The following is a 17951-nucleotide window of genomic DNA, read 5'->3' as shown; positions in this document are numbered from 1 at the left end:
TCTGCTGAAATTCCGAACGGATCCGCATACCGCCTAGATGCAAGGTGCTCCCACAGGCAACAGTGGCTGGTTTGACAGTGCCAAGTGTCTCCTGCAAACTGATATCGGGAACCTGGCCTGGTGACTTTTGTTTCTCTGGGGAAAGGCCATCATTCTGGTTCGAGGCCTGCAGGCCCGGATTGGCCGGCTGCCTGCTGAAATTCCTCATGGATCAGGATGCCTCCCACATGAAGGGTGACCCCACATGCAACTGTGGCTGGTTTGACAGTGCCAAGTGCCTCCTGCAAACTGACATCAGGAACCTGGCCTGGTGACTTTTGTTTCTCTGGGGAAAGGCCATGGTTCGTGTCCAGCGCCCGGTGACCTGGAGTGGCCGGCTGCCTGCTGAAATTCCGCACGGTTGAGGATACCTCCCAGATGCAAGGTGCTCCCACAGGCAACTGCGGCTGGTTTGACAGTGCCAAGTGCCTCCTGCAAACTGACATCAGGAACGTGGCCTGGTGACTTTTCTTTCTCTGGGGAAAAGCCATGGTTCATGTCCAGGGCCTGGTGGCCCGGACTGCCCGGCTGCCTGCTGAAATTCCGCACTGTTGAGGATGCCTCCCAGATGCTAGGTGCCCACACAGGCACCTGTGGCTGGTTTGACAGTGCCAAGTGCCTCCTGCAAACTGGCATCAGGAACCTGGCCTAGTGACTTTTCTTTCTCTGGGGAAAGGCCACCGTTCATGTCCAGGACCGGGTGGCCCGGAGTGGCCGGCTGCCTGCTGAAATTCTGCATGGATCAGCATACCGCCGAGATGCAAGGTGCTCCCACAGGCAACAGTGGCTGGTTTGACAGTGCCAAGTGCCTCCTGCAAACTGACATCAGGAACCTGGCCTGGTGAGTGTTGTTTCTCTGGGGAAAGGCCTTCGTTCCTCTCTCGGGCCTGGTGGCCCGGAGTGACCTGCTGCCTGCTGAAATTCCTCATGGATCAGGATGCCTCCCACATGAAGGGTGACCCCACAGGCAACTGTGGCTGGTTTGACAGTGCCAAGTGCCACCTGCAAACTGACATCAGGAACCTGGCCTGGTGACTTTTGTTTCTCTGGGGAAAGGCCATGGTTCATGTCCAGGGCCTGGTGGCCTGGAGTGGCCGGCTGCCTGCTGAAATTCCTCATGGATCAGGCTGCCTCCCACATGAAATGTGCCCCCACAGGCAACTGTGGCTGGTTTGACAGTGCCAAGTGCCTCCTGCAAACTGACATCAGGAACCTGGCCTGGTGACTTTTGTTTCTCTGGGGAAAGGCCATGATTAATGTCCAGTGCCCGGTGACCTGGAGTGGCCGGCTGCCTGCTGAAATTCCGCACGGTTGAGGATACCTCCCAGATGCAAGGTGCCCCCAAAGGCAACTGCGTCTGGTTTGACAGTGCCAAGTGCCTCCTGCAAACTGACATGAGGAACCTGGCCTGGTGACTTTTGTTTCTCTGGGGAAAAGCCATGGTTCATGTCCAGGGCCTGGTGGTCCAGAGTGGCCGGCTGCCTGCTGAAATTCTGCATGGTTGAGGATGCCTCCCAGATGCAAGGTGCTCCCACAGGCAACTGTGGCTGGTTTGACAGTGCCAAGTGCCTCCTGCAAACAGACATCAGGAACCTGGCCTGGTGACTTTTGTTTCTCTGGGGAAAGGCCATGGTTCATGTCCAGGGCCTGGTGGCCCGGCGTTGTCCCCTGCCTTCTGATATTCTGCACGGATCAGGATACCTCCCAGACCGAAAGTACCACCACAGGCAACGGTGGCTGGTTTGACAGTGCCAAGTGCCTCCTGCAAACTGACATCAGGAACCTGGCCTGGTGACTTTTGTTTCTCTGGGGAAAGGCCATCGTTCGTGCCCAGTGCCCGCTGGCCTGGAGTGGCCGGCTGCCTGCTGAAATTCCGCACGGTTGAGGACACCTGCCAGATGCAAGGTGCCCCCACAGGCAATGTGGCTGGTTTGACAGTGCCAAGTGCCTCCTGCAAACTGACATCGGGAACCTGGCCTGGTGACTTTTGTTTCTCTGGGGAATGGCCATCGTTCATGTCCATGGCCTGGTGGCCCGGAGTGGCCGGCTGCCTGCTGAAATTCCTCAGGGATCAGGCTGCCTCCCACATGAAAGGTGCCCCCACAGGCAACTGTGTCTGGTTTGAAAGTGCCAAGTGCCTCCTGCAAACTGACATCAGGAACCTGGCCTGGTGACTTTTCTTTCTCTGGGGAAAGGCCATGGTTCATGTCCAGGACCTGGTGGCCCGTAGTGGCCGGCCACCTGCTGAAATTCCTCAGGGATCAGGACATCTACCAGACCGAAAGTACCGCCACAGGCAACTGTGTCTGGTTTGACAGTGCCAAGTGCCTCCTGCAAACTGACATCAGGAACCTGGCCTGGTGACTTTTGTTTCTCTGGGGAAAGGCCAGGATTCATGTCCACAGCAAGGTGGCCCGGAGTAGCCGGTGCCTGCTGAAATTCCGCATGGATCAGTATACCTCCCTGATGAAAAGTGTCCCCACAGGCAACTGTGGCTGGTTTGACAGTGCCAAGTGCCTCCTGCAAACTGATATCGGGAACCTGGCCTGGTGAGTTTTGTTTCTCTGGGGAAAGGCCATCTTTCGTGTCCAGTGCCCGCTGACCCGGAGTGGCCGGCTGCCTGCTGAAATTCCGCACGGTTGAGGATACCTCCCAGATGCAAGGTGCCCCCACAGGCAACTGCGTCTGGTTTGACAGTGCCAAGTGCCTCCTGCAAAGTGGCATCAGGAACCTGGCCTGGTGACTTTTCTTTCTCTGGGGAAAGGCCAGGATTCATGTCCAGGAGCGGGTGGCCCGGAGTGGCCGGCTGCCTGCTGAAATTCTGCATGGATCAGGATACTGCCGAGATGAAAGGTGCTCCCACAGGCAACTGTGGCTGGTTTGACAGTGCCAAGTGCCTCCTGCAAACTGACATCAGGAACCTGGCCTGGTGAGTTTTGTTTCTCTGGGGAAAGGCCATCATTCTTGTTCGAGGCCTGCAGGCCCGGATTGGCTGGCTGCCTGCTGAAATTCCGCACAGTTGAGGATACCTCCCAGATGCAAGGTGCTCATACAGGCAACTGTGGCTGGTTTGACAGGGCCAAGTGCCTCCTGCAAATTGACATCAGGAACCTGGCCTGGTGACTTTTGTTTCTCTGGGGAAAGGCCATCGTTCCTCTCTCGGGCCTGGTGGCCCGGAGTGACCTGCTGCCTGCTGAAATTCCTCATGGATCAGGATGCCTCCCACATGAAGGGTGACCCCACAGGCAACTGTGGCTGTTTTGACAGTGCCAAGTGCCACCTGCAAACTGACATCAGGAACCTGGCCTGGTGACTTTTGTTTCTCTGGGGAAAGGCCATGGTTCATGTCCAGGGCCTGGTGGCCTGGAGTGGCCGGCTGCCTGCTGAAATTCCTCATGGATCAGGCTGCCTCCCACATGAAATGTGCCCCCACAGGCAACTGTGGCTGGTTTGACAGTGCCAAGTGCCTCCTGCAAACTGACATCAGGAACCTGGCCTGGTGACTTTTGTTTCTCTGGGGAAAGGCCATGATTAATGTCCAGTGCCCGGTGACCTGGAGTGGCCGGCTGCCAGCTGAAATTCCGCACGGTTGAGGATACCTCCCAGATTCAAGGCGCCCCCAAAGGCAAGTGCGTCTGGTTTGACAGTGCCAAGTGCCTCCTGCAAACTGACATGAGGAACCTGGCCTGGTGACTTTTGTTTCTCTGGGGAAAAGCCATGGTTCATGTCCAGGGCCTGGTGGTCCAGAGTGGCCGGCTGCCTGCTGAAATTCCGCATGGTTGAGGATGCCTCCCAGATGCAAGGTGCTCCCACAGGCAACTGTGGCTGGTTTGACAGTGCCAAGTGCCTCCTGCAAACAGACATCAGGAACCTGGCCTGGTGACTTTTGTTTCTCTGGGGAAAGGCCATGGTTCATGTCCAGGGCCTGGTGGCCCGGAGTTGTCCCCTGCCTTCTGATATTCCGCACGGTTGAGGATACCTCCCAGATGCAAGGTGCTCATACAGGCAACTGTGGCTGGTTTGACAGTGCCAAGTGCCTCCTGCAAACTGACATCAGGAACCTGGCCTGGTGACTTTTGTTTCTCTGGGGAAAGGCCATGGTTCGTGTCCAGTGCCCGGTGGCCCGGAGTGGCCGGCTGCCTGCTGAAATTCCGCACGGTTGAGGATACCTCCCAGATGCAAGGTGCCCCCACAGGCAACTGCGTCTGGTTTGACAGTGCCAAGTGCCTCCTGCAAACTGACATCAGGAACCTGGCCTGGTGACTTTTCTTTCTCTGGGGAAAGGCCAGGATTCATGTCCAGGACCGGGTGGCCCGGAGTGGCCGGCTGCCTGCTGAAATTCCTCATGGATCAGGATACCGCCGAGATGAAAGGTGCTCCCACAGGCAACTGTGGCTGGTTTGACAGTGCCAAGTGCCTCCTGCAAACTGACATCAGGAACCTGGCCTGGTGACTTTTGTTTCTCTGGGGAAAGGCCATCGTTCCTCTCTAGGTCCAGGTGGCCCGGAGTGACCGGCTGCCTGCTGAAATTCCTCATGGATCAGGATGCCTCCCACATGAAGGGTGACCCCACAGGCAACTGTGGCTGGTTTGACAGTGCCAAGTGCCACCTGCAAACTGACATCAGGAACCTGGCCTGGTGACTTTTGTTTCTCTGGGGAAAGGCCATGGTTCATGTCCAGGGCCTGGTGGCCCGGAATTGTCCCCTGCCTTCTGATATTCCGCACGGATCAGGATACCTCCCAGACCGAAAGTACCACCACAGGCAACTGTGGCTGGTTTGACAGTGCCAAGTGCCTCCTGCAAACTGACATCAGGAACCTGGCCTGGTGACTTTTGTTTCTCAGGGGATAGGCCACCGTTCATATGAAGGACTGGGTGGCCCAGAGTGCCCGGCTGCCTGCTGAAATTCCGCACAGTTGAGGATATCGCCTAGATACAAGGTGCTCCCACAGGCAACTGTGGCTGGTTTGACAGTGCCAAGTGCCTCCTGCAAACTGATATCGGGAACCTGGCTTGGTGACTTTTGTTTCTCCTTGGAAAGGCCATCGTTCTTTTCCAAGGCCTCGTGGCCCGGAGTGGCCGGCTGCCTGCTGAAATTCCGAACGGATCAGGATACCTCCCAGATGCAAGGTGCCCCCACAGGCACCTGTGGCTGGTTTGACAGTGCCAAGTGCCTCCTGCAAACTGACATCAGGAACGTGGCCTGGTGACTTTTGATTCTCTCGGGAAAGGCCATGGTTCGTGTCCAGTGCCCGGTGGCCCGGAGTGGCCGGCTGCCTGCTGAAATTCCGCACGGTTGAGGATGCCTCCCAGATGAAAAGTGCCCCCACAGGCAACTGTGTCTGGTTTGAGAGTGCCAAGTGCCTCCTGCAAACTGGCAGCAGGAACCTGGCCTGGTGACTTTTCTTTCTCTGGGAAAAGGCCATGGTTCATGTCCAGGACCGGGTGGCCCGGAGTGGCCGGCTGCCTGCTGAAATTCTGCATGGATCAGGATACCGCCGAGATGCAAGGTGCTCCCACAGGCAACAGTGGCTGGTTTGACAGTGCCAAGTGCCTCCTGCAAACTGATATCGGGAACCTGGCCTGGTGACGTTTGTTTCTCTGGGGAAATGCCATCATTCTTGTTGGAGGCCTGCAGGCCCGTATTGGCTAGCCGCCTGCTGAAATTCCGCACAGTTGAGGATACCTCCCAGATGCAAGGTGCTCCCACAGGCAACTGTGGCTGGTTTGACAGTGCCAAATGCCTCCTGCAAACTGACATCAGGAACCTGGCCTGGTGACTTTTGTTTCTCTTTGGAAAAGTCCATGGTTCATGTCCAGGGCCTGGTGGCCCGGAGTGGCCGGCTGCCTGCTGAAATTCCGCACGGTTGAGGATGCCTCCCTGACAGAAGGTACCACCACAGGCAACAGTGGCTGGTTTAACAGTGCCAAGTGCCTCCTGCAAACTGACATCAGGAACCTGGCCTGGTGACTTTTGTTTCTCAGGGCATAGGCCACCGTTCATATGAAGGAATGGCTGGCCCGGAGTGCCCGGCTGCCTGCTGAAATTCCGAACGGATCCGCATACCGCTTAGATGCAAGGTGCTCCCACAGGCAACAGTGGCTGGTTTGACAGTGCCAAGTGTCTCCTGCAAACTGATATCGGGAACCTGGCCTGGTGACTTTTGTTTCTCTGGGGAAAGGCCATCATTCTTGTTCGAGGCCTGCAGGCCCGGATTGGCCGGCTGCCTGCTGAAATTCCGCACGGTTGAGGATACCTCCCAGATGCAAGGTGCTCCCACAGGCAACTGCGGCTGGTTTGACAGTGCCAAGTGCCTCCTGCAAACTGACATCAGGAACGTGGCCTGGTGACTTTTCTTTCTCTGGGGAAATGCCATGGTTCATGTCCAGGGCCTGGTGGCCCGGACTGCCCGGCTGCCTGCGGAAATTCCCCATGGTTGAGGATGCCTCCCAGATGCAAGGTGCCCACACAGGCACCTGTGGCTGGTTTGACAGTGCCAAGTGCCTCCTGCAAACTGGCATCAGGAACCTGGCCTGGTGACTTTTGTTTCTCTGGGGAAAGGCCATCATTCTTGTTCGAGGCCTGGTGGCCCGGATTGGCCGGCTGCCTGCTGAAATTCCGCACAGTTGAGGATACCTCCCAGATGCAAGGTGCTCATACAGGCAACTGTGGCTGGATTGACAGTGCCAAGTGCCTCCTGCAAATTGACATCAGGAACCTGGCCTGGTGACTTTTGTTTCTCTGGGGAAAGGCCATGGTTCATGTCCAGGGCCTGGTGGCCTGGAGTGGCCGGCTGCCTGCTGAAATTCTGCATGGATCAGGCTGCCTCCCACATGAAATGTGCCCCCACAGGCAACTGTGGCTGGTTTGACAGTGCCAAGTGCCTCCTGCAAACTGATATCAGGAACCTGGCCTGGTGACTTTTGTTTCTCTGGGGAAAGGCCATGATTAATGTCCAGTGCCCGGAGACCTGGAGTGGCCGGCTGCCTGCTGAAATTCCGCACGGTTGAGGATACCTCCCAGATGCAAGGTGCCCCCAAAGGCAACTGCGTCTGGTTTGACAGTGCCAAGTGCCTCCTGCAAACTGACATCAGGAACCTGGCCTGGTGACTTTTGTTTCTCTGGGGAAAAGCCATGGTTCATGTCCAGGGCCTGGTGGTCCATAGTGGCCGGCTGCCTGCTGAAATTCCGCATGGTTGAGGATGCCTCCCAGATGCAAGGTGCTCCCACAGGCAACTGTGGCTGGTTTGACAGTGCCAAGTGCCTCCTGCAAACAGACATCAGGAACCTGGCCTGGTGACTTTTGTTTCTCTGGGGAAAGGCCATGGTTCATGTCCAGGGCCTGGTGGCCCGGAGTTCTCCCCTGCCTTCTGATATTCCGCACGGTTGAGGATACCTCCCAGATGCAAGGTGCTCATACAGGCAACTGTGGCTGGTTTGACAGTGCCAAGTGCCTCCTGCAAACTGACATCAGGAACCTGGCCTGGTGACTTTTGTTTCTCTGGGGAAAAGCCATGGTTCATGTCCAGGGCCTGGTGGCCCAGAGTGGCCGGCTGCCTGCTGAAATTCCGCATGGTTGAGGATGCCTCCCAGATGCAAGGTGCCCACACAGGCACCTGTGGCTGGTTTGACAGTGCCAAGTGCCTCCTGCAAACTAGCATCAGGAACCTGGCCTGGTGACTTTTCTTTCTCTGGGGAAAGGCCAGGATTCATGTCCAGGACCGGGTAGTCCGGAGTGGCCGGCTGCCTGCTGAAATTCTGCATGGATCAGCATACCGCCGAGAGGCAAGGTGCTCCCACAGGCAACAGTGGCTGGTTTGACAGTGCCAAGTGCCTCCTGCAAACTGACATCAGGAACCTGGCCTGGTGACTTTTGTTTCTCTGGGGAAAGGCCATGGTTCATGTCCAGGGCCTGGTGGCCTGGAGTGGCCGGCTGCCTGCTGAAATTCCTCATGGATCAGGCTGCCTCCCACATGAAATGTGCCCCCACAGGCAACTGTGGCTGGTTTGACAGTGCCAAGTGCCTCCTGCAAACTGACATCAGGAACCTGGCCTGGTGACTTTTGTTTCTCGGGGGAAAGGCCATGGTTCGTGTCCAGTGCCCGGTGGCCTGGAGTGGCCGGCTGCCTGCTGAAATTCCGCACGGTTGAGGATACCTCCCAGATGCAAGGTGCCCCCACAGGCAACTGCGTCTGGTTTGACAGTGCCAAGTGCCTCCTGCAAAGTGGCATCAGGAACCTGGCCTGGTGACTTTTCTTTCTCTGGGGAAAGGCCAGGATTCATGTCCAGGACCGGGTGGCCCGGAGTGGCCGGCTGCCTGCTGAAATTCTGCATGGATCAGGATACCGCCGAGATGAAAGGTGCTCCCACAGGCAACTGTGGCTGGTTTGACAGTGCCAAGTGCCTCCTGCAAACTGACATCAGGAACCTGGCCTGGTGACTTTTGTTTCTCTGGGGAAAGGCCATCGTTCCTCTCTAGGTCCAGGTGGCTCGGAGTGACGGGCTGCCTGCTGAAATTCCTCATGGATCAGGATGCCTCCCACATGAAGGGTGACCCCACAGGCAACTGTGGCTGGTTTGACAGTGCCAAGTGCCACCTGCAAACTGACATCAGGAACCTGGCCTGGTGACTTTTGTTTCTCTGGGGAAAGGCCATGGTTCATGTCCAGGGCCTTGTGGCCCGGAGTTGTCCCCTGCCTTCTGATATTCCGCACGGATCAGGATACCTCCCAGACCGAAAGTACCACCACAGGCAACTGTGGCTGGTTTGACAGTGCCAAGTGCCTCCTGCAAACTGACATCAGGAACCTGGCCTGGTGACTTTTGTTTCTCAGGGGATAGGCCACCGTTCATATGAAGGACTGGGTGGCCCAGAGTGCCCGGCTGCCTGCTGACATTCCGCATGGATCAGAATACCGCCTAGATGCAAGGTGCCGCCACTGGCAACTCTGTCTGGTTTGACAGTGCCAAGTGCCTCCTGCAAACTGACATCAGGAACCTGGCCTGGTGACTTTTGTTTCTCTTTGGAAAAGGCCATTGTACGTGTCCAGGGCCAGGTGGCCGGGATTGGCTGGCAGCCTGCTGAAATTCCGCACGGTTGAGGATATCGCCTAGCTACAAGGTGCTGCCACAGGCAACTGTGGCTGGTTTGACAGTGCCAAGTGCCTCCTGCAAACTGATATCGGGAACCTGGCTTGGTGACTTTTGTTTCTCCTTGGAAAGGCCATCGTTCGTTTCCAGGGCCTCGTGGCCCGGAGTGGCCGGCTGCCTGCTGAAATTCCGAACGGATCAGGATACCTCCCAGATGCATGGTGCCCCCACAGGCAACTGTGGCTGGTTTGACAGTGCCAAGTGCCTCCTGCAAACTGACATCAGGAACGTGGCCTGGTGACTTTTGTTTCTCTCGGGAAAGGCCATGGTTTGTGTCCAGTGCCCGGTGGCCCGGAGTGGCCGGCTGCCTGCTGAAATTCCGCACGGTTGAGGATGCCTCCCAGATGAAAAGTGCCCCCACAGGCAACTGTGTCTGGTTTGACAGTGCCAAGTGCCTCCTGCAAACTGGCAGCAGGAACCTGGCCTGGTGACTTTTCTTTCTCTGGGAAAAGGCCATGGTTCATGTCCAGGACCGGATGGCCCGGAGTGGCCGGCTGCCTGCTGAAATTCTGCATGGATCAGGATACCGCCGAGATGCAAGGTGCTCCCACAGGCAACAGTGGCTGGTTTGACAGTGCCAAGTGCCTCCTGCAAACTGATATCGGGAACCTGGCCTGGTGACGTTTGTTTCTCTGGGGAAATGCCATCATTCTTGTTGGAGGCCTGCAGGCCCGTATTGGCTGGCCGCCTGCTGAAATTCCGCACAGTTGAGGATACCTCCCAGATGCAAGGTGCTCCCACAGGCAACTGTGGCTGGTTTGACAGTGCCAAATGCCTCCTGCAAACTGACATCAGGAACCTGGCCTGGTGACTTTTGTTTCTCTTTGGAAAAGTCCATGGTTCATGTCAAGGGCCTGGTGGCCCGGAGTGGCCGGCTGCCTGCTGAAATTCCGCACGGTTGAGGATGCCTCCCTGACAGAAGGTACCACCATAGGCAACAGTGGCTGGTTTGACAGTGCCAAGTGCCTCCTGCAAACTGACATCAGGAACCTGGCCTGGTGACTTTTGTTTCTCAGGGGATAGGCCACCGTTCATATCCAGGACTGGGTGGCCCGGATTAGCCGGCTGCCTGCTGAAATTCCGAACGGATCCGCATACCGCTTAGATGCAAGGTGCTCCCACAGGCAACAGTGGCTGGTTTGACAGTGCCAAGTGTCTCCTGCAAACTGATATCGGGAACCTGGCCTGGTGACTTTTGTTTCTCTGGGGAAAGGCCATCATTCTTGTTCGAGGCCTGCAGGCCCGGATTGGCCGGCTGCCTGCTGAAATTCCGCACGGTTGAGGATACCTCCCAGATGCAAGGTGCTCCCACAGGCAACTGCGGCTAGTTTGACAGTGCCAAGTGCCTCCTGCAAACTGACATCAGGAACGTGGCCTGGTGACTTTTCTTTCTCTGGGGAAAAGCCATGGTTCATGTCCAGGGCCTGGTGGCCCGGACTGCCCGGCTGCCTGCTGAAATTCCCCATGGTTGAGGATGCCTCCCAGATGCAAGGTGCCCACACAGGCACCTGTGGCTGGTTTGACAGTGCCAAGTGCCTCCTGCAAACTGGCATCAGGAACCTGGCCTAGTGACTTTTCTTTCTCTGGGGAAAGGCCACCGTTCATGTCCAGGACCGGGTGGCCCGGAGTGGCCGGCTGCCTGCTGAAATTCTGCATGGATCAGCATACCGCCGAGATGCAAGGTGCTCCCACAGGCAACAGTGGCTGGTTTGACAGTGCCAAGTGCCTCCTGCAAACTGACATCAGGAACCTGGCCTGGTGAGTTTTGTTTCTCTGGGGAAAGGCCATCATTCTTGTTCGAGGCCTGCAGGCCCGGATTGGCTGGCTGCCTGCTGAAATTCCGCACAGTTGAGGATACCTCCCAGATGCAAGGTGCTCATACAGGCAACTGTGGCTGGTTTGACAGTGCCAAGTGCCTCCTGCAAATTGACATCAGGAACCTGGCCTGGTGACTTTTGTTTCTCTGGGGAAAGGCCATCGTTCCTCTCTCGGGCCTGGTGGCCCGGAGTGACCTGCTTCCTGCTGAAATTCCTCATGGATCAGGATGCCTCCCACATGAAGGGTGACCCCACAGGCAACTGTGGCTGGTTTGACAGTGCCAAGTGCCTCCTGCAAACTGACATCAGGAACCTGGCCTGGTGACTTTTGTTTCTCTGGGGAAAGGCCATGGTTCATGTCCAGGGCCTGGTGGCCTGGAGTGGCCGGCTGCCTGCTGAAATTCCTCATGGATCAGGCTGCCTCCCACATGAAATGTGCCCCCACAGGCAACTGTGGCTGGTTTGACAGTGCCAAGTGCCTCCTGCAAACTGACATCAGGAACGTGGCCTGGTGACTTTTCTTTCTCTGGGGAAAGGCCATGATTAATGTCCAGTGCCCGGTGACTTGGAGTGGCCGGCTGCCTGCTGAAATTCCGCACGGTTGAGGATACCTCCCAGATGCAAGGTGCCCCCAAAGGCAACTGCGTCTGGTTTGACAGTGCCAAGTGCCTCCTGCAAACTGACATCAGGAACCTGGCCTGGTGACTTTTGTTTCTCTCGGGAAAGGCCATGGTTCGTGTCCAGTGCCCGGTGGCTCGGAGTGGCCGGCTTTCGGCTGAAATTCCGCACGGTTGAGGATGCCTCCCAGATGAAAAGTGCCCACACAGGCACCTGTGGCTGGTTTGACAGTGCCAAGTGCCTCCTGCAAACTGACATGAGGAACCTGGCCTGGTGACTTTTGTTTCTCTGGGGAAAGGCCATGGTTCATGTCCAGGGCCTGGTGGCCCGGAGTTTTCCCCTGCCTTCTGATATTCCTCAGGGATCAGGATACTTCCCAGACCGAAAGTACCACCACAGGCAACTGTGGCTGGTTTGACAGTGCCAAGTGCCTCCTGCAAACTGACATCAGGAACCTGGCCTGGTGACTTTTGTTTCTCAGGGGATAGACCACCGTTCATATGAAGGACTGGCTGGCCCAGAGTGCCCGGCTGCCTGCTGACATTCCGAACAGATCAGAATACCGCCTAGATACAGGGTGCTCCCACAGGCAACTGTGGCTGGTTTGACAGTGCCAAGTGCCTCCTGCAAACTGATATCGGGAACCTGGCCTGGTGACGTTTGTTTCTCTGGGGAAATGCCATCATTCTTGTTGGAGGCCTGCAGGCCCGTATTGGCTGGCCGCCTGCTGAAATTCCGCACAGTTGAGGATACCTCCCAGATGCAAGGTGCTCCCACAGGCAACTGTGGCTGGTTTGACAGTGCCAAATGCCTCCTGCAAACTGACATCAGGAACCTGGTCTGGTGACTTTTGTTTCTCAGGGGATAGGCCACCGTTCATATCCAGGCCTGGGTGGCCCGGATTGGCCGGCTGCCTGCTAAAATTCCGAGCGGTTCCGCATACCGCCTAGATGCAAGGTGCTCCCACAGGCAACAGTGGCTGGTTTGACAGTGCCAAGTGTCACCTGCAAACTGATATCGGGAACCTGGCCTGGTGACTTTTGCTTCTCTGGGGAAAGGCCATCATTCTTGTTCGAGGCCTGCAGGCCCGGATTGGCCGGCTGCCTGCTGAAATTCCGCACGGTTGAGGATACCACCCAGATGCAAGGTGCTCCCACAGGCAACTGTGTCTGGTTTGACAGGGCCAAGTGCCTCCTGCAAACTGACATCAGGAACCTGGCCTGGTGACTTTTGTTTCTCTGGGGAAAGGCCATCGTTCGTGCCCAGTGCCCGCTGGCCCGGGGTGGCTGGCTGCCTGCTGAAATTCCGCACGGTTGAGGATACCTCCCAGATGCAAGTTGCCCCCAGAGTCAATGTGGCTGGTTTGACAGTGCCAAGTGCCTCCTGCAAACTGACATCAGGAACCTGGCCTGGTGACTTTTGTTTCTCAGGGTAAAGGCCATGGTTCATGTCCAGGGCCTGGTGGCCCGGAGTGGCCGGCTGCCTGCTGAAATTCCTCATGGATCAGGCTGCCTCCCACATGAAAGGTGCCCCCACAGGCAACTGTGGCTGGTTTGACAGTGCCAAGTGCCTCCTGCAAACTGACATCAGGAACCTGGCCTGGTGACTTTTGTTTCTCTGGGGAAAGGCCATGGTTCATGTCCAGGGCCTGGTGGCCCGTAGTGGCCGGCCACCTGCTGAAATTCCTCAGGGATCAGGATACCTCCCAGACCGAAAGTACCGCCACAGGCAACTGTGGTTGGTTTGACAGTGCCAAGTGCCTCCTGCAAACTGACATCAGGAACCTGGCCTGGTGACTTTTGTTTCTCTGGGGAAAGGCCATGATTAATGTCCAGGGCAAGGTGGCCCGGAGTGGCCGGCTGCCTGCTGAAATTCCGAACGGATCAGTATACCTCCCAGATGAAAAGTACCACCACAGGCAACTGTGGCTGGTTTGACAGTGCCAAGTGCCTCCTGCAAACTGACATCAGGAACCTGGCCTGGTGACTTTTGTTTCTCTGGGGAAAGGCCTTGGTTCCTGTCCAGTGCCCGGTGGCCTGGAGTGGCCGGCTGCCTGCTGAAATTCCGCACGGTTGAGGATACCTCCCAGATGCAAGGTGCCCCCACAGGCAACTGCGTCTGGTTTGACAGTGCCAAGTGCCTCCTGCAAACTGACATGAGGAACCTGGCCTGGTGACTTTTGTTTCTCTGGGGAAAAGCCATGGTTCATGTCCAGGGCCTGGTGGCCCAGAGTGCCCGGCTGCCTGCTGAAATTCCGCATGGTTGAGGATACCTCCCAGATGCAAGGTGCCCACACAGGCACCTGTGGCTGGTTTGACAGTGCCAAGTGCCTCCTGCAAACTGGCATCAGGAACCTGGCCTGGTGACTTTCCTTTCTCTGGGGAAAGGCCAGGATTCATGTCCAGGACCGGGTGGCCCGGAGTGGCCGGCTGCCTGCTGAAATTCTGCATGGATCAGCATACCGCCGAGATGCAAGGTGCTCCCACAGGCAACAGTGGCTGGTTTGACAGTGCCAAGTGCCTCCTGCAAACTGACATCAGGAACCTGGCCTGGTGACTTTTGTTTCTCTGGGGAAATGCCATCATTCTTGTTCGAGGCCTGCAGGCCTGGATTGGCTGGCTGCTTGCTGAAATTCCGCACAGTTGAGGATACCTCCCAGATGCAAGGTGCTCCCACAGGCAACTGTGGCTGGTTTGACAGTGCCAAGTGCCTCCTGCAAACAGACATCAGGAACCTGGCCTGGTGACTTTTGTTTCTCTGGGGAAAGGCCATGGTTCATGTCCAGGGCCTGGTGGCCCGGAGTTGTCCCCTGCCTTCTGATATCCCGCACGGATCAGGATACCTCCCAGATGCAAGGTGCCCCCACAGGCAACTGCGTCTGGTTTGACAGTGCCAAGTGCCTCCTGCAAACTGACATCAGGAACCTGGCCTGGTGACTTTTGTTTCTCTGGGGAAAAGCCATGGTTCATGTCCTGGGCCTGGTGGCCCAGAGTGGCCGGCTGCCTGCTGAAATTCCGCATGGTTGAGGATGCCTCCCTGACAGAAGGTACCACCACAGGCGACAGTGGCTGGTTTGACAGTGCCAAGTGCCTCCTGCAAACTGACATCAGGAACCTGGCCTGGTGACTTTTGTTTCTCAGGGGATAGGCCACCGTTCATATCCAGGACTGGGTGGCCCGGATTGGCCGGCTGCCTGCTGAAATTCCGAACAGATCCGCATACCGCCTAGATGCAAGGTGCTCCCACAGGCAACAGTGGCTGGTTTGACAGTGCCAAGTGTCTCCTGCAAACTGATATCGGGAACCTGGCCTGGTGAGTTTTGTTTCTCTGGGGAAAGGCCATCATTCTTGTTCGAGGCCTGCAGGCCCGGATTGGCCGGCTGCCTGCTGAAATTCCGCACGGTTGAGGATACCACCCAGATGCAAGGTGCTCCCACAGGCAACTGTGTCTGGTTTGACAGGGCCAAGTGCCTCCTGCAAACTGACATCAGGAACCTGGCCTGGTGACTTTTGTTTCTCTGGGGAAAGGCCATCGTTCGTGCCCAGTGCCCGCTGGCCCGGGGTGGCTGGCTGCCTGCTGAAATTCCGCACGGTTGAGGATACCACCCAGATGCAAGGTGCCCCCACAGTCAATGTGGCTGGTTTGACAGTGCCAAGTGCCTCCTGCAAACTGACATCAGGAACCTGGCCTGGTGACTTTTGTTTCTCTGGGGAAAAGCCATCGTTCGTGCCCAGTGCCCGCTGGCCCGGAGTGGCCGGCTGCCTGCTGAAATTCCTCATGGATCAGGCTGCCTCCCACATGAAAGGTGCCCCCACAGGCACCTGTGGCTGGTTTGACAGTGCCAAGTGCATCCTGCAAACTGACATCAGGAACCTGGCCTGGTGACTTTTGTTTCTCAGGGGAAAGGCCATGGTTCATGTCCAGGGCCTGGTGGCCCGGAGTGGCCGGCTGCCTGCTGAAATTCCTCATGGATCAGGCTGCCTCCCACATGAAAGGTGCCCCCACAGGCAACAGTGGCTGGTTTGACAGTGCCAAGTGCCTCCTGCAAACTGACATCAGGAACCTGGCCTGGTGACTTTTGTTTCTCTGGGGAAAGGCCATGGTTCATGTCCAGGACCTGGTGGCCCGTAGTGGCCGGCCACCTGCTGAAATTCCTCAGGGATCAGGATACCTCCCAGACCGAAAGTACCGCCACAGGCAACAGTGGTTGGTTTGACAGTGCCAAGTGCCTCCTGCAAACTGACATCAGGAACCTGGCCTGGTGACTTTTGTTTCTCTGGGGAAAGGCCATGATTAATGTCCAGGGCAAGGTGGCCCGGAGTGGCCGGATGCCTGCTGAAATTCCGCATGGATCAGGATACCTCCCAGATGAAAAGTGTCCCCACAGGCAACTGTGGCTGGTTTGACAGTGACAAGTGCCTCCTGCAAACTGACATCAGGAACCTGGCCTGGTGACTTTTCTTTCTCTGGGGAAAGGCCATGGTTCCTGTCCAGTGCCCGGTGGCCTGGAGTGGCCGGCTGCCTGCTGAAATTCCGCACGGTTGAGGATACCTCCCAGATGCAAGGTGCCCCCAAAGGCAACTGCGTCTGGTTTGACAGTGCCAAGTGCCTCCTGCAAACTGACATCAGGAACCTGGCCTGGTGACTTTTGTTTCTCTGGGGAAAAGCCATGGTTCATGTCCAGGGCCTGGTGGCCCAGAGTGGCCGGCTGCCTGCTGAAATTCCGCATGGTTGAGGATGCCTCCCAGATGCAAGGTGCCCACACAGGCACCTGTGGCTGGTTTGACAGTGCCAAGTGCCTCCTGCAAACTGGCATCAGGAACCTGGCCTGGTGACTTTTGTTTCTCTGGGGAAATGCCATCATTCTTGTTCGAGGCCTGCAGGCGTGGATTGGCTGGCTGCTTGCTGAAATTCCGCACTGTTGAGGATACCTCCCAGATGCAAGGTGCTCCCACAGGCAACTGCGTCTGGTTTGACAGTGCCAAGTGCCTCCTGCAAACAGACATCAGGAACCTGGCCTGGTGACTTTTGTTTCTCTGGGGAAAGGCCATGGTTCATGTCCAGGGCCTGGTGGCCCGGAGTTGTCCCCTGACTTCTGATATTCCGCACGGATCAGGATACCTCCCAGACCGAAAGTACCACCACAGGCAACTGTGTCTGGTTTGACAGTGCCAAGTGCCTCCTGCAAACTGACATCAGGAACCTGGCCTGGTGACTTTTGTTTCTCAGGGGATAGGCCACCGTTCATATGAAGGACTGGCTGACCCGGAGTGCCCGGCTGCCTGCTGAAATTCCGAACGGATCAGAATACCGCCTAGATGCAAGGTGCCGCCACTGGCAACTGTGGCTGGTATGACCGTGCCAAGTGCCTCCTGCAAACTGACATCAGGAACCTGGCCTGGTGACTTTTGTTTCTCTTTGGAAAAGGCCATTGTACGTGTCCAGGGCCTGGTGGCCCGGATTGGCTGGCTGCCTGCTGAAATTCCGCACAGTTGAGGATACCGCCTAGATACAAGGTGCTCCCACAGGCAACAGTGGCTGGTTTGACAGTGCCAAGTGCCTCCTGCAAACTGATATCGGGAACCTGGCTTGGTGACTTTTGTTTCTCTCGGGAAAGGCCATCGTTCGTTTCCAGGGCCTGGTGGCCCGGAGTGGCCGGCTGCCTGCTGAAATTCCTCATGGATCAGGATACCTCCCACATGAAGGGTGACCCCACAGGCAACTGTGGCTGGTTTGACAGTGCCAAGTGCCTCCTGCAAACTGACATCAGGAACCTTGCCTGGTGACTTTTGTTTCTCTGGGGAAAGGCCATGGTTCATGTCCAGGACCTGGTGGCCCGTAGTGGCCGGCCACCTGCTGAAATTCCTCAGGGATCAGGATACCTCCCAGACCGAAAGTACCACCACAGGCACCTGTGGCTGGTTTGACAGTGCCAAGTGCCTCCTGCAAACTGACATCAGGAACCTGGCCTGGTGACTTTTGTTTCTCGGGGGAAAGGCCATGGTTCGTGTCCAGTGCCCGGTGGCCTGGAGTGGCCGGCTGCCTGCTGAAATTCCGCACGGTTGAGGATACCTCCCAGATGCAAGGTGCCCCCACAGGCAACTGCGTCTGGTTTGACAGTGCCAAGTGCCTCCTGCAAACTGACATCAGGAACCTGGCCTGGTGACTTTTGTTTCTCTGGGGAAAAGCCATGGTTCATGTCCAGGGCCTGGTGGCCCGGAGTGCCCGGCTGCCTGCTGAAATTCCGCATGGTTGAGGATGCCTCCCAGATGCAAGGTGCCCACACAGGCACCAGTGGCTGGTTTGACAGTGCCAAGTGCCTC

This window comes from Passer domesticus, chromosome 8 (assembly GCF_036417665.1).
Source record: "Passer domesticus isolate bPasDom1 chromosome 8, bPasDom1.hap1, whole genome shotgun sequence".
Classification (NCBI taxonomy): domain Eukaryota; kingdom Metazoa; phylum Chordata; class Aves; order Passeriformes; family Passeridae; genus Passer; species Passer domesticus.
Note: the sequence above shows the minus strand (reverse complement) of the source record.